The sequence below is a fragment of the Bos indicus x Bos taurus genome, chromosome 5 (genome assembly GCF_003369695.1).
Source record: "Bos indicus x Bos taurus breed Angus x Brahman F1 hybrid chromosome 5, Bos_hybrid_MaternalHap_v2.0, whole genome shotgun sequence".
NCBI classification, from domain to species: Eukaryota; Metazoa; Chordata; class Mammalia; order Artiodactyla; family Bovidae; genus Bos; species Bos indicus x Bos taurus.
The window spans coordinates 44945094-44959914 of record NC_040080.1 but is presented as its reverse complement, the minus strand read 5'-3'; positions in this window follow the sequence as shown (position 1 = coordinate 44959914).

Genomic DNA, 14821 nt, shown 5'->3' with positions numbered 1-14821 from the left:
TTGGGACCAATTTTTTTTTCCATTGCTTGGTGTACTCTTTCTGTTTTCATTAATAAGCTTTTCTTGAGTGCCTGCTCTGGGCCAGGTCCTGTGCTGATTGCTGGGTCACGAAATGAAGGTGCCAGAGACCCAGGCAACTCTGGCAAATGTTGGCTATGGGGGAATACTGGCCCAGTCATATGGAACCCTGCATTTTCTAGAGGAGCCAGGAATCTGGATTTCTTTTGTGTGTGTATTCCCCCTGACTCTCAAATTTTGGCAATGAACTTCAGTTTAAAACACTGCAGCAGCTGCAGTTGAACACGTCTGTTGTCTGGTTCTCTCTGGGGGCTGCCCGTTTGTGACATTTAGTTGAGAAAGACAGATGTGTGAATAAATCTTATGACAAGGGTAGATACAGGACCCCAAGGAGCACTCTTAACCCTGGTTAGGTGGAGTTGGGAAGGATATTCTGGAAGAAGAGCCTTGAAGAATGGGTAGGAATTTACAAGGTGGACATAGAGGTAAGGACTTCCTGGGCAGATGAAACAGCACATGCAAAGGCATGGAGTCGTGGGAAGGAGCTGAACATTTGGAGGATGGCAGGTGACATGCTATGCTTAGGGCTGAATGGGAGACTGGTAAGAGATAGGTCTGACCCAGGCCTTTGCTTGAAGCCAGATGTACAGCAGGATGGCAAAAGAAAGTGAGGCAAGGCCTGGCATAGAACCTTCTCTGAGGGATTCATTCAACAAATATTTTTATTGGGTACTACTTACTAAATGGGCTTCCCTGGTGGCCCAGTGGTGAAAAATCTGTCTGCCAGTGCAGGAGACACAGGAGATGCAGGTACAATCCCTGGGTTGGGAAAATTGCCTGGAGAAGGAAATGGCAACTGCTCCAGTATTCTTGCCTGGGAAATCTGATGGAGAGAGGCACTTGGTGGGCTACAGTCCATGAAGTCACAAAAGAGTCGGACACCACTGAGAGACTAAACAACCATACTTACTAAGCACCAGGGACCAAACCACCATAGTGACTATTCTCAGGGAGCATCCAGCCCAGTGGGGAAGCAGATAATCAACAGTGGTTATCTGTGACTGCTTATGGTCAGTGTTGAGTAGGAAAAGACTAGTTGCTTTAAGAATAAGTATTCTGTGGTCCCTGGATCAGCAGGATCAGCGTCATACAGTGACTTGTCAGAAATGCACATCCCCAGGCCCCACTCAGACCAACTGAGCTCTGGGGGTGGGAATCACAGTCTGTGTTCTCATAAGCCTTTCTGGTGATTCTGGTGCCTGCTTGTATTTGGGAACCACTGCTCCTAGGTCATGCCGGGACCCACTTTTATCCATCTTCTCCAATTGCTTTATGGCTTCTCAAACTCCCCAAGACCCTTCCTACCTCAGGGCCTTTGCACTGACTGTTCTCACCATGGCTGCATGACTTTCTCAGTACCTTTAGCTCTTTGTGCAAATAAAGGCCTCCCTATCTCCTTGGAGAGGCCTTCCCAAGTGCCTGGTTTAAAGAATTACTCCCAATCTATCAGACTCAACTCCTTGTCTTACTGTGCTTTCTTCTTAGCATTCAACACTACCTGGTATTGTTTTCCATGTTTATTTATTTATTTGCCTTGTATCAGTCTCCATCCACTAGAAGATAAGCTTCATGAGAACAGGGATGTGATCTTTTTTGTCCTCCCAGCATCTCAGGTCGTGCCCAGCATGGTGAGATACTTAGGAAGTACTTTTGAATGAATGAATGAATCTCCTCGGGTTTACCCTTCTGGTCATTCATTCGTTCAACAAGCACCAATTCCTGTGGAGGTAATGGGCTTATTGTTGGAAGGGGTTCCATGGCCATTTGGACAGGGGCAGCCTGATGCCTGGTTTTTCACGCCCCTCCTTCCCCCTACACTCAGCTAGCTCCAGACACAAAGAACCTCTGGATGCACCAGAACCTCCATTTCTGTGGGCTCTATGGAGAAGGAGGAGTTAATAGCACTGCTTCCCAAAACCAAGGACTGGGCTGATTAGGAAGCTAGGACTTCGGGTGAGAAGGAGGTGGAGAGGCAGCTACTGACAAGTTGTTCTCAGGGAACATTCAATCATCCTGGGGTTGAATGCTTTCCGACAGCTCTGACAAGCAGCGTTCATCTGAGCTGCGGCTGAGTGCCAGCATCAGCCGCAGTATTCCACGCACGGTGCCCCGGATGACCGTGCCCACTGCAGTGGTTCCAGGGGGTTTCTGCTCTGCCTGGGCCACTCCTTAGAGCCCAGTGCTTGTGGAGTGTATTAGCAGGGTTGTTGGATGCAAAACAGTCCTGCTGGGGACATAAGAGGCTTTAAGAGAAATTAGTGGGGAAAGGCCTCTTGAGAGTTATCCAGCATGGATCCTCAGGAAGAATACCTTTGGTACATTAAAGCAGATTCTCCCTAATGCCTTCCTGGCAGAGGACAATGCAAAAGAGAGGGCCAGTGGATTGGTAGGAATCTTACATATTTAGATTAGGATTTCTTCATCTCCGCACTGTTGACATTTTGCATCGGATATTTCTGGGTTGTGGGGGCCATCCTGTGCATTGTAGACTGTTTGCAGCACCTCTGGCCTCTACCCACTAGATGCCAGAATCATCTCCCTCATTATGAAAGCCCAAATGCCTCTAGATATTGCCAGATGTTCCCTGGGGGCCAAAATTATCCGTGGATGAGGACCACTGATGTATGAACTCAATGTGTAGGGCATATTGATTTTAAAATGGAAATCTGCAAGGATCGGGACTCAGACTGTGTAAGTTTGAACCCTTCTTTGCCTTTTAAGCTCTGTTTCCTCATTCCTGCATCTCTGGGTGCGACAAGGATCAGCTGTTACACATAACAAGTAAAGGATCTAGACTGGGGGCCTGACAAGTCCTAAGATTCAGTGAACACCACTCTCATTAACAGCCATTGGGATGGCGGTGAAGCCCCCAAGGATGATCTATAAAGCAGCGGTGGCGTCTGTTTTACAATTATTTGCATAATGCACTGTGTCATAGCTGCCTCTGGTACACTGCCTTCTCATGGTAATGACCTTTGCTGTTGAGTTCTTCACTGTTCACGTGGGCCTGGTTGTTTATGCCTTCGCTGATGCAGTACTTGGCCGTGGCCACCCCAGTAAAGGGCAGAGGAAATGTGACTGACTCACCTTCTGTGCGCAGGGAATGCAAAGTGGAGCCCTGAGCTGGAGCCCGAGTTGCACAGAGACTGCCATATCCTGATTCGACCAGCAGGGGGCAGTAGCAGCTGGGAAAATGCTGGCTGCTGCAGGAGGGAGCCAAACCTTGCTGTTTTAATTTTCAAGCCTGCAAGTATTCCGAGTTGAGCAAATCATCCTTCCAGAGCCACCCGAGGTTTCCTCTAACAGCTCATGGTAGCTTATCTGCAGGAGCCTAGAGATGCTTTTCTAGAACATTCTACGTTTACCATGTCTGCCCATTTCCGGATGGCTCAGTCTGAACCTAGGGCAAATTGTGCTGTGGCAAAGTTAAACTGGTTCCTGTTTTTCTAAATTCCTTTTTCCCTCTGCTCACCGCACCCCATCCTGTCGCTTACCTGAGTGACACAATGCCCGTCCCAGAAAGCACCCCAAGCAGCTAGCTGTACCTGTCACTCATGCCCAATATTACCTTGTTCTCCATCCCCACCCCCACCCCCATATAAACTCTGCAGTCCAGAGTCTTCAGATCAGATCAGATCAGTCGCTCAGTCGTGTCCGACTCTTTGCGACCCCATGAATCGCAGCATGCCAGGCCTTCCTGTCCATCACCAACTCCCGAAGTTCACTCAGACTCACGTCCATCGAGTCAGTGATGCCATCCAGCCATCTCATCCTCTGTCGTCCCCTTCTCCTCCTGCCCCCAATCCCACCCAGCATCAGAGTCTTTTCCAATGAGTCAATTCTTCCCATGAGGTGGCCAACGTACTGGAGTTTCAGCTTTAGCATCATTCCTTCCAAAGAAATCCCAGGGCTGATCTCCTTCAGAATGGACTGGTTGGATCTCCTTGCAGTCCAAGGGACTCTCAAGAGTCTTCTCCAACACCACAGTTCAAAAGCATCAATTCTTCAGCTCTCAGCCTTCTTCACAGTCCAACTCTCACATCCATACACGACCACAGGAAAAACCATAGCCTTGACTAGACGGACCTTTGTTGGCAAAGTAATGTCTCTGCCTTTGAATATGCTATCTAGGTTGGTCATAACTTTCCTTCCAAGGAGCAAGCGTCTTTTAATTTCATGGCTGCAATCACCATCTGCAGTGATTTTGGAGCCCCCCAAAATAAAGTCTGACACTGTTTTCCACTGTTTCCCCATCTATTTCCCATGAAGTGATGGGACTGGATGCCATGATCTTCGTTTTCTGAATGTTGAGTTCTAAGCCAACTTTTTCATTCTCCACTTTCACTTTCATCAAGAAGCTTTTTAGTTCCTCTTCACTTTCTGCCATAAGGGTGGTGTCACCTGCATATCTGAGGTTATTGATATTTCTCCCTGCAATCTTGATTCCAGCTTGTGTTTCTTCCAGCCCAGCGTTTCTCATGATGTACTCTGCATATAAGTTAAATAAACAGGGTGACAATATACAGCCTTGACGAACTCCTTTTCCTATTTGGAACCAGTCTGTTGTTCCATGTCCAGTTCTAACTGTTGCTTCCTGACCTGCATACAAATTTCTCAAGAGGCAGATCAGGTGGTCTGGTATTCCCATCTCTTTCAGAATTTTCCACAGTTTCTTGTGATCCACACAGTCAAAGGCTTTGGCATAGTCAATAAAGCAGAAGTAGATGTTTTTCTGGAACTCTCTTGCCTTTTCCATGATCCAGCGGATGTTGGCAATTTGATCTCTGGTTCCTCTGCCTTTTCTAAAACTAGCTTGAACATCAGGAAGTTCACGGTTCACATATTGCTGAAGCCTAGCTTGGAGAATTTTGAGCATTACTTTACTAGTGTGTGAGATGAGTACAATTGTGCGGTAGTTTGAGCATTCTTTGGCATTGCCTTTCTTTGGGATTGGAATGAAAACTGACCTTTTCCAGTCCTGTGGCCACTGCTGAGTTTTCCAAATGTGCTGGCATATTGAGTGCAGCACTTTCACAGCATCGTCTTTCAGTATTTGGAACAGCTCAACTGGAATTCCATCACCTCCACTAGCTTTGTTCGTAGTGATGCTTTCTAAGGCCCACTTGTCTTCACATTCCAGGATGTCTGGCTCTAGGTGAGTGATCACACCATCGTGATTATCTGGGTCGTGAAGATCTTTTTTGTACAGTTCTTCTGTGTATTCTTGCCATCTCTTCTTAATATCTTCTGCTTCTGTTAGGTCCATACCATTTCTGTCCTTTATAGAGCTCATCTTTGCCTGAAATGTTCCTTTGGTATCTCTGATTTTCTTTTTTTTTTTTGTATCTCTGATTTTCTTGAAGAAATACCTAGTCTTTCCCATTCTGTTGTTTTCCTCTATTTCTTTGCATTGATCGCTGAAGAAGGCTTTCTTATCTCTTCTTGCTATTCTTTGGAACTCTGCATTCAGATGTTTATATCTTTCCTTTTCTCCTTTGCTTTTCGCTTCTCTTCTTTTCACAGCTATTTGTAAGGCCTCCCCAGACAGCCATTTTGCTTTTTTGCATTTCTTTTCCATGGGGATGGTCTTGATCCCTGTCTCCTGTACAATGTCACGAACCTCATTCCATAGTTCATCAGGCACTCTATCTATCAGATCTAGGCCCTTAAATCTATTTCTCTCTCATAATTTCCCTCAGTCCGTTCTTGACCTGCTTCCTTGCGTTTTCTATCTATCAGCGAAGGATATCTTTGAAATTGAGATGAGAAAAAAGAGGCACACAGAAGTTGAGCAACGTGCTTAGATTATACACTTGAAACAGGGTGAGGTAGGATTCGAACCCATGCCAGCTGGCGTCAGGAGCCATTGCCGTGCTGTTTCCAACGGAGCATCTCTGCCAAGTAGGCAGGGCTGGCCTCTGCTGCCTCTTGGCCCTCACTCCGACTCGCTCAGTGACACCTCTTCTCCTGGCTCCCCGCCTACCCCCAGGCTGCCTTTCTCCAATGCATGGGTGGAGTGAGTCCTCCCTGCAGTGAGATGGTAGCCCCCAGGGCTATCAGCCTGCCCTCCAGGCGCTCCCTGGTGAGTATGCTCTGGCCATGACTTAACTCCCACTGTAGGCCACTTGATGTGGCTGGACTTGAAGGAACAATTCTTCACCCCAGCCTCTCAGAGTTCCTGTGAAGCTCAAAACCGATACCACCTGTTGCCTCAGGCATGCTTTGCAAGCTGTAAAGTGCTGGACAAAGTTAAAGGCTGTCAGTTTTACCAAGATCGACTTCTTTCTGAGACTGGTTCTCCATCTCTTGCTCCAAGGATTCTTGGGGCATGTCATAAGCACATGAATGTGGCATCTGTGGGCTGGCATCTGGCAGCCTTTGAACAGACTGGGAATACCTTTTAAAATGCAGAGTCAAGGGCCTTTTCCGGATGGAAGCAGTGGGGCTGGTGGGCATGTTGCCCAACAGGGAGGCCTCCAGGCCCGCTTGCCAAGCCTCTGGTCCCTGTAAACAGGCGTGATTGCCTGGAGACCCTGGCAACCCTCTTTACATTTACTTGAGGGAGCTGACAGGACATGAGCATCTTGACTTCTCCCACTGGGGGGCTGTGTGCCTGATGGCACCAGAGGGACAAGGGGACAAACTTTTAAGTCAACAGATCTGGATTCAGAGTCTCATCTAACATAAAGATGGTTCTGTTTCCCCCTGTAGGTGAGACACCCCTCTGTTTCCCCAAAGAGAGTTCTGACGTCTCGCTTGCTGGGAAAGATTTTTAAGATCTCAAGAGGGAAAAGAAAAGCAAACAGTTGTGGAATATTTGAAATGAAGAATAGATACCAAGTCGTGTGGAGATTTCTCTCAAAGGGCTGACATTTCAAAGCTCTTTCCTGTTTTCTCAAACTTTAACAGTGCATCCATTTTCCAGAGGAGAAAACAGAGGCTCAGTTAAATGCTTTGAAAGACGTGTCTGACATCACATGGTTAATGAGAAGGTAGAGTGGGGTTAGAATTCATATCGTCTGTTTCCACATCCAGCTCCACTGCTTACTGGTCAGGTGGCCTTGGGAGAGCTCAAGACCTCAGCTGAGCCTCCGTTTCATCATCTGTAAAATGGGACTAGTGACCTATGAGAGAGAGAGCTGTGAGAATTAAACAGGATAATTCCTGTAAACCATTTGATGCAGGCACAGAATAAACACCCAACAAATACCAGTGGTTTTTACTACTCTAGGATACGCTGTTATTAATGAATGAATGATTAACTTAAATGGACCTTGGCCATCTGCTGGGGCCTAGGAAGCTTTCCTTTCTAGAAACCAAAGAAATGAAGGCAGTTTCCTTTGCATGGAAATAAAGGCCCTAACTTATATGCAGAGTACATCATGAGAAACGCTGGTCTGGAAGAAGCACAAGCTGGAATCAAGATTGCCGGGAGAAATATCAATAACCTCAGATATGCAGGTGACACCACCCTTATGGCAGAAAGTGAAGAGGAACTCAAAAGCCTCTTGATGAAAGTGAAAGAGGAGAGTGAAAAAGTTGGCTTAAAGCTCAACATTCAGAAAATGAAGATCATGGCATTCGGTCCCATCACTTCATGGGAAATAGATGGGGAAACAGTGGAAACAGTGTCAGACTTTATTTTTGGGGGCTCCAAAATCACTGCAGATGGTGACTGCAGCCATGAAATTAAAAGATGCTTACTCCTTGGAAGGAAAGTTATGACCAACCTAGATAGCATATTCAAAAGCAGAGACATTACTTTGCCAACAAAGGTCCAGCTAGTCAAGGCTACGGTTTTTCCTGTGGTCATGTATGGATGTGAGAGTTGGACTGTGAAGAAGGCTGAGAGCCGAAGAATTGATGCTTTTGAATTGTGGTGTTGGAGAAGACTCTTGAGAGTCCCTTGGACTGCAAGGAGATCCAACCAGTCCATTCTGAAGGAGATCAGCCCTGGGATTTCTTTGGAAGGAATGATGCTAAAGCTGAAACTCCAGTACTTTGGCCACCTCATGCAAAGAGTTGACTCATTGGAAAAGACTCTGATGCTGGGTGGGATTGGGGGCAGGAGGAGAAGGGGACGACAGAGGATGATATGGCTGGATGGCATCACTGACTCGATGGACGTGAGTCTGAGTGAACTCCGGGAGTTGGTGATGGACAGGGAGGCCTGGCGTGCTGCGATTCATGGGGTCGAAAAGAGTTGGACACGACTGAGCAACTGAACTGAGTCATGTCTGGTGGCAGAATTGCCCGTTACTTCCTCTGGATCATTAACCTTCTTGAAGGATCCTTCCTAAAGCAGAGAAAGGGCCGCCTGCCCCCATCCCCAGTGTAGACCATCCCTGACCTTCTCTCTGAGGGCTGCCCCCAACCAGTGTAGACCATCCCTGACCATCTCTCTGAGGGCTGCCCGCCCCCCCCCCCCCCCCCCAGTGTAGACCATCCCTGACCATCTCTCTGGCGATGCTGACAAGCGGGCCTTTTGTGATGATTATGCAAGAAGCCTTTCGATAACTGACCCTCTGCTCCAGCAAGAAGCTTTGAATTTTGCAGAACTGCTGGAGCAAAGTAATTTCTCATCTGGCACTGGCTCCCATAAGTCTCACAACCATCTCAGAATTGTCTCTGAAGTGCTCTGCCTAACCGATTGCCCTCTGCTCATTTCTCGAGAGTTAACAGATGTGAGATTTAGAGGAGAGGGTGACAAGTGGCCCGGGACCTGGAGAAGCTGTTGTGGTGAGAGGGGCCACTTCTCACTGGAGCACATCCAAATTGGCATCGTGGTGAATATAGAAAAAGCTAGAAAGTTTAACGGCCTCCATGGCTTCCCTGGTGACTCAGATGGTGATGAATTTGCCTGCAATGCAGGAGACCTGGGTCTGATCCCTGGGTTGGAAAGATCCCCTGAGGAAGGGCATGGCAGCCCTCTCCGTATTCTTGCCTAGAGAACCCCAGGGACAGAGGAGTCTGGCAGGCTACAATCCACAGGGTCGCAAAGAGTCAGATGTGGCTGAGCAACTAACAGTTTTACTTTCACACTCTCAGGGGCCTCCATTATCAGAGCAGCTTCCACGCTTGTCCCTTGGCTGCTGCTTCCCTGCTGCATTCTCCTCCCAGTGGCAGATGGTTACCTACTTAAATTTTTTTTTGTGAAACTTATTTTTTGAAAATTTATTTACGTTACCATATATAAAATAGGTAGCCAATGGGAATTTGCTGTATGGTTCAGGAAACTCAAACAGGGGCTCTGTACCAACCTAGAAGCAGGGGATGGGGAGGGAGGTGGAAGGGAGTTTCAAAAGGGGAGGGGATATATGTATACCTATGGCTGATTCATGTTAAGATTTGACAGAAAACAGCAAAATTCTGTAAAGCAATTATCCTGCAATAAAAAAATAAATCAATTTAAAAAAGAATAATAAATGGGACTTCAATGGTAGTAAAAAAAAATTTTATTTATTTATAGCTGCCGGGTCTTCATTGCTGCAAATGGGCTTTGTCTAGTTACAGAGAGCAGACTGCTCATGGCTGCTGCCTCCCTTGTTGCCGAGTGTGGGCTCTAGGGAGCCTAGCTTCAGTAGTTGTGATTCCCAGGCTCTGCGCAGGCACAGTAGTTGTGGCTCTTGGGCTTAGTTGTTCCCGTGACACGTGAAATCCCTGGTCAGGAATGGAACCGCATGTCCCCTGCACTGGCAGGCAAATTCTTAACCACTGGTGGTCCACACCGGGGAAGTCCCAACTAGCCACTTTTTAATTCGTGTTCCTAAATATGGGATGCACATCATTTACCTACCCCTTAGGACAGACAGCTGTAGTGGGTCTCAGCATGGGCTCTGGGGTCAGATAAACCAGGGGTGGGCCTGACTCCTACACGGTTTTAGTTTGGAGTTCGCCCAGGAGACCCTGCCCAAGGACGTCAGCACAGTGTTTTAGGGTGAACCAATTCCTGAAAGTACTACTTGGGGAGTGGGGTGGAGACATGAGACAGGGCGGGGAGGGGACCTCTGGGAGGGCCCAGCACTAAGCGAACTGCTGCGGAGGGCAGCTTAGCCCCATGGAGACTCGGGGACACTGCATGGAGCTGGAGTCACCCCAGCTCCACGGAGGGAGCTGGCAGGTACTTATCCGCCCCAACATCCGGCCCTGGTTGGAGCTGCACAGCTGCGACCCTCCGTATGTCCGCCTTGCCCTGTGCGGGGGCAGGATGTCCACAGCCAGGAACAAAAACCCACTGGACAGAGAGTCTTGGGTCATCAGGGGGAGGGATGGAGGCCCTGCAGGAGCCGCGGTGACCGCTCCCCTCCCCCAACATGGGGCTGCCTGCCCTAGGCCCTTGGGAGTCTCAGATCTGATCCCCATAAAGCCCCAAATGCAGACACACCTTCTACCACTTCCCTGAGAAGGCAGAGTGGGAACGGAGGTAATTCAGAAAAGAGCTGGTTGAGATGCGGTTTGGGGTCCAGGCGGGCTGCTCAGGCCCTTCTCTGGCTGCACTGATGGAGGAGGATGCCCCTCACAAACGACCTCCTCATGCCTATACAAGCCTGAATGTCAGGTTCACCCGATTCAGATCTTCCCAGGCTAATGTCCTGCAGAGTGGTAGCAGGGGCACTGGGGCTGGGGCATCTTTACTCTAGGGGCAGAGTTGGAAGGAGACTGAGGGCTTTGGGAAGAGCTCTCAGAGTTACTATGATGACTCAACAAGGTGATGCTTCTGAAGTGCTTAGCTGCATAAGGAGCAAGTAATCATCCAAAAATCATTTGTGGAGATGAGTATGCTTTTAATTTTCATTTTCTATGTTCATTTTTATTGGCTGTGTGGTTTGGACAAATTACCTAACCTCTCTGAACCTCAGTGTTTTTCATCCATGTCACCCTTGGGGGGTCATGGTGTGGATTAAGAGATGGCATGTATTACATATGGGCTTCTCTGATAGCTCAGTTGGTAAAGAATCCACCTGCAATGCAGGAGACCCGGTTCAATTCCTGGGTCTGGAACATCCGCTGGAGAAGGGATAGGCTACCCACTTCAGTGTTCTTGGGCTTCCCTTGTAGCTCAGCTGGTAAAGAATCTGCCTGCAATGCAGGAGACCTGGGTTCGATCCCTGGGTTGGGAAGATCCCCTGGAGAAGGGAATGGCTACCCACTCCAGTATTCTGGCCTGGAGAATCCCATGGACTGTGTAGTCCATGGGATGGCAAAGAGTCTGACACGATTGAGCAACTTTCACTTTCATATATTATATTGGAGAAGGAAATGGTATCTCACTCCAGTATTCTTGTCTGGATAATCCCATGGACAGAGGAGCCTGGTGGGCTACAGTCCATGGGGTCACAAAGAGTCGGACACAACTGAAGTGACTTAGCAGCGGCAGCGTATATTATATACAAGCATCTGGTGCATACATAGTAAGTACTCAACAGAGGAAGAGGCAAATGTGGCCTTGTCCAGCCCCAGAACTGGAGCCCAACACAGTCATATTCTCCAGGTTTGTGACTGAAAGAAGAGTTCTGAGCCCTGACTTCCAATTTTCCCTATTCATCCTTCCCCATCTCTGGTCCTTCTTCACTCCCTCACCCCTCATCTGCATCCTTTCCCTGCACTTGGACATTCTATCCATCATTCAGCTTTCTGCCCAGGTGCAGGCTGCTCCCGCTGTTATCAAAAGGCACTCAGGAACCCACTGGCCAGCTCCTCCTCCCAGCCCGAGCTCCCTCCCTACCTGTTCCCAGCTTCTCCCAGACAGAAGGGAGACAGAGATAATGATTGAGGCTCCTCTGAGCATAACAATGAAGGAAAGGAGTTGTGTTCAGCCGATGAACAAAGTAGAAAGGGAGCTCGGAGGGTGACGATGAGATGTTGGGGCTATGGATGATGGGTGGTTGGAGGCTGGTGACACTCAGCCTAGACCGGGAGGATGCTGAGCAGGGAGGACTTCCGCTTGGCTCCTCCCTCCCTGCTGCGTTTGGAAGGTCCTTGTGGATGAGGTACCGTGGAAGGGTGGGAAGGTGGGAGATGAGTTCAAGTCCTCTTTCTGCTCTGCACTTCTGTGAGGCCTTGAGTGAGTCACTGGCCACGTGGCCATATCCACATCATGCCACCTTTTGTGTGCCAGGCCCTGGGATCCAGCAGGAAACCCCACAGACATACTCTCAACATCTTACAATCTCTGGGGCACTTGGCTGTGAATTAGGTGGTTACACTCCCCCCACCCCCTCTACACCTGTAATGTGGGCAGTTTATGGGCTCTGATCCCAGCTGGGGGCATCGTCTGGGTGGTGTTCCTGAGGATGAAGAGGGGAAAGCCAGGGAAAGAGGGGCAAGGAGGGCAGAATGGTCCAGGCTGAGGGACCAGTTTGGAGGGAGAGGCAAAGTTGGAGGACAGGGGTGGGGAGTGGGAGGCTGGGCCATCCCTGGGGGCACAGATGGCTGGGCTGGGCTTCTTATTTTATAAAATGACTTGTGAAATATTTTATTATAAATATATTACAAAAATCTAAATAAAATAGATGGAGTAGTCACTGGACAGTTTTAAGCAGAACTATGTAACCTGGTCTGGCTTGGTAAGGGCACTTGGGGGCTCTGGGTGGAGAATGGATTGGGGAGGGGGAGAGGAGGTCAGGAGAGTGGGTAGGAGGCCGTGCAGGGGTCCAGTGGCCAGAGCAGCTCCCACCAGCATCTCTCAGAGTCTTGTTGAAAGCAGCTCGTACAGTAAAGGTCCCTGCTATAAAAATGCCACACCTGAGTTACCAACAGCAACTGGAAGAATGGCGTCACTGGAAGAGATGCCTAACGTGCCGACCAGAGGCTTTTCATAAGTGTGAGAATCAGGCCACGTGGCTCCACGGAGTCGTGTCCTGCCATGCCTGTGATCAAGCCTGGACTGAGGCGGTGGCTGCCAGGGCAATGGATACGGGCCAAACCAAGACGGATGCAGAAGCAGGAGGGAGAGGAGTGATGGGGGTCAGCGTCACTTGTCATGACACCTCTGACCACACCATTCCCTCCTGCCCCCGCAGGGTACCCTTACCTTGTCCTGACCTTGTCCTGCTCAGGCTCCAAGCAAATCGTTTCCAAGACAGGCCCCTGGAGCCAAAATCCTGTGTCCCCTAAGAGGGTCAAAAAGACAGGCTTGGCGGCTGCACCACGTGACACCCCGGGGGGCATTGTGATGTGTGGGCGGTCGTCTGGGTGCAGGGTGAGAGGCGCTCAAGGCCACCCAGGCCAGCGGGCAGCGGCAGCTGTCACTGTTCTTGACTCAAGTGTCTTTCTCATGGAGCCCTGCACTGGTTTCTGTGGAGATGCTCCACTCCCTAACCCCCGCTCCTGCATTCCACATGGGTGATGTATAGGGGGGCCCCTCTTCATCAGCCTTGTCCTCAGGCTCCAAAATTGGGCCCCGTCAGACTTCACATAGAAACCTGGGTCCCCCAGGTCATGACTATTGTCATGAGCATGTGTGCACATGTGCTGCCCACTCATACTCTCACACACTCTGGCTCACCCAGGCCCACTTCCAGCCATTTGACCTCAGCGTCCGCCTTCTCAGCCCCAGGCTGAGCCCCTGGTAAGGTGGCCCTTTGGAGCTTGCCACTGCTTTGGCGCAGTTCCTGGTTCTGGCCTCTTCTAGGCCTGGGTGTGCTGCCTCTGTCCACTGGTACTATGGAAGGCAGCTCAACCATCACCCGTCCCTGACTCTCAGCCTGGACCCTGATGGGTGGCCTGCCTGTGCCCCATCTTCAGTGAGAGCCCTCCCTGACAGCCCTGCCCAGGGCAACAATGCAGGGCCCAGGGGAAGGGTCAGCAGATGCCACTGGTACCAGGTCTGGAGACCTGACATGGGCAAGAGCATGGCCGCGGTTCCCACCCCAAGGCTGTTGCGGGGAAGAGCAGAGCCACTCTGCAGGACCACCGCCATGTCTGCTCACCCAGCTTCCCTCCTTTCTTCTGACTTCCACTGGTACCTCTCTCCTGATTCTTCTCCAGCCATGAGCTGGAGGCCCATCCAGGATGGGCCAGTCAGGGCTGCCATCCTTTGGGTTGTGATGATTGGTCCAAGGAGGGATGCAGGCTCTGGAGGGGGCTGCCGGTTTAGGGTCCTGACCCCACCACTTACTCACACTGAGATCTTAGGCAAACATGTATTGGGTTGGCCAGAAATTTTGCTCAGGTTTTTCCATAAGATGTCATAGAAGAAACCCAAATGAACTTTTTGGCCAACCCAATAACTTCCCTGTGCCTCAGTTTCCTCACCTGTACAGTGCAGAGAATAATGGTCCCCACTTAATTGTTGTACAGATAGAATTATGTAAACGGCTCAGCACAGAATCAGTGCTCAGTAAATACGAGCTGCTGGGATTAATAGGACTAAATTTGGGGCCTTCTGATGGAGTGATTGTAAAAGAGAAGCTCTTTTTTAAAAACTGATATTATGAATGTACACCTTGAGCTACTGGAGGAATCTTGCCATCAGGAGGGAAAGCCTGCCTGATAATGAATTCAGCACAAAGAAAACCAGAGCTCAGAGATGGGGGAAGAAGGAATGAATCCTGATGAAATCACTTGAGTTCCTTGATTCAGCTGTTCCTGAAAGTGTGCCCCTGAACTATTCAGGAACATAACCAAGTCTTTGTTTTTTCTTCTTTTTTTGCTTGCATCGTTTTGAGTTGGGTTTCTATCATTTGCAACCAAAAATGTCATAATGAGCATCCCTCTGTCCATCCATCCATCCATCCATCCA